The sequence below is a fragment of the Octopus bimaculoides genome, chromosome 28, assembly GCF_001194135.2.
Source record: "Octopus bimaculoides isolate UCB-OBI-ISO-001 chromosome 28, ASM119413v2, whole genome shotgun sequence".
Lineage (NCBI taxonomy): Eukaryota > Metazoa > Mollusca > Cephalopoda > Octopoda > Octopodidae > Octopus > Octopus bimaculoides.
In genome coordinates this window covers 157085-159367 of record NC_069008.1, presented here as the reverse complement: position 1 = coordinate 159367, position 2283 = coordinate 157085, and the positions used below count along the sequence as shown (strand labels likewise).

The 2283-nt window shown below is 31.0% G+C and overlaps 1 protein-coding gene across 3 annotated transcripts in view; it reads left to right on the top strand.

Annotated features, from left to right (window-relative positions):
- Positions 1-1557: 1557 nt before the first annotated feature.
- The window catches only part of LOC106873344 (syntaxin-7), a 24033-nt gene continuing 23307 nt past the window's right edge, over positions 1558-2283 (top strand). For 2 of the 3 annotated variants that reach the window (XM_014920672.2, XM_014920670.2), the window contains exon 1: positions 1676-1959. The gene's annotated coding sequence lies outside the window, so the exon portion shown is untranslated. Of the gene's footprint in view, positions 1579-1675; positions 1960-2283 lie in introns of those variants that run through there. The other variant, XM_014920671.2, reaches the window with a different exon arrangement.

Sequence of the window (2283 nt, the reverse complement as noted above, 5' to 3'; positions counted from 1 at the left end):
ACGAAAAGTAAATCCTTATATTCACACGCTGGTATATGACCTACGTGGGACTCCTTATTCGCATAATCACCGAACCTGGAGCCTAACCATGGTCTATCCATAGCACTTACTCAGCATTACTTGAAACCTCTGGGTCTAATTGACACTACTATCGCTCATAACCTATATGTGTGTGTGTGTGTGTGTGTGCAGTATATTATATATGCATGTTGGCGCACACACACACACCACGGGCTTCCTTCTGTTTCCGTCTACCAAAGCAAAAGCATATGGCACTTACCGAAAGTGTCATGCAGTTAGACTGAATCCAAACAACCAAATAGGTTGCGAAGCCACGCCTGAAAAAATATTTTTTAATTTATTTTTAATTAATCCAAGTTAAAACGAAAAATTAATAATTAAAAGCCAGCATTGTAAAAAGTTGGAGAATCGGAAAAAGTTCACGAAAATGCAGTTTTAATTAAAACCATAAGAATTAATTGGGCAACTCTGCTCTGTTTTATTTTGATTAATTAACTAAAAAAAAAAGAAATATTCCCAAATTTTGTAAAATAGACGCAATGTGGGCGTTGATTGCGTTAGAAATAGCAGCTAAATATCCCTAAAATCTCACGGCCTGTCGGCTTTAGAAAAAAAAGAGAAGAAATAAGAGGATATGTTGTATAATGTATTCTTAAAGAAATAACACGAGATGATCACAAGCTAAGCGCCTTTCCTCCATAAATCTGCTCCACTAAGGTTGACCTCGGGTTAAACAACAAATGCATTACGTTTCCGTAATCGCAAAATGTGGTTATTACAAAATGTAAACGAAACGTAATGAAACGAAAAAGTTTTGTTGCTAGCAAGTAGAATATTTTTTATCATCATCGCCATGGTTATTATTATTATTATTATTATTATTCCATCGAGGTCGTCTTTGTCTTTCATCCTTTCGGGTCGATAAATTAAGTACCAGTGAAATACTGAAGATTCGACGTAATCGATTCGTTTCCTCCCACCAGGCCTTGTACCTATAGTAGAAAGAGTTATTGTTATAATTATTTCCAAATCTTTACGTTCAGAGTTCGAATACTGCCAAGGTCAACGTTACTTTCATCCTATTGGGTTTTGGTAAAATAAAGACCACTCGAGTGCAATAAAATCGATAACGCCCCCCACTCCTCCTCAAACCCTTCCTACTCACACATTTTCCCTTTTGTACCTACCCTATACTTAATTAATTGATAATTAAGCACTCTTAATACTAATTATATAGAAGTCTTTAGTTTTAACCGTATTTCATAAAAATTCAACGAAACAAATAATTATCAACGTAACAATAATTTCTTTTGTTTGTTTCCAAACGTTCAGGCTTTCGTATTTCGTAACAAAATCCTTCGTTTCGCTGTTATTAGTAGCTTTCTTTAAGCCTTCCATTTTCCTTTCAGCCGGCAACCCCGTGTGCGTGTGTGTGTGAATACGCTATCCAATATTTTTTTTTTCATCTTTCTACTGGAACAGCAGAGTATGATTCAATAGAAAAATTTAGTTGCTATTTCTAGCATTTAGAACAAACATTAACAAGTGGATAACTCCGTAAGCCATTTTCTCGATTTCGTTTCACCTACTTTCTATGCATCAAAAAATATTTTTTGTTAACAATTTCGTTTTTCGTTAAACCTGTGAACTATTTTTAGTTGTAACCAGCTTTAAACGACGAAGAACTGGGCGTGACACACACACACATATATACACATATACAAACATATACGAATATATGTTTGTGTATATATATATATATACATAGTGCTTCAAAAAGACTGGGTATAAATATATACAAGCGACAGCGGTGAATATATACATAGAAAGATAGGTATGTGTATATATTTATACACATACTGCCTACAGTAAGAGTGACGGATGTATATATATGTGTATATAAGGATATGCTGATGTATATATTAGATACTGCTGAAGGTAAAGTCAATATATTGTTTTTCTTATATATCCTACTTTGTAATAGCGATGTTGCGTCAGTATCTATGTAAATAAGTGTGTGTCTATATATATATATATGTATATATATATATGTATACATATATATATATACAAATAAATATATATATATATATATATATGTATACATATATATATATATACAAATAAAAATATATATATATAAAAATATATGTATATATATATATATATATACAAATAAAAATATATATATATATATATATATATAAATAAAAATATATATATATAAAAATATGTATATATATATACATATATATAAATAAA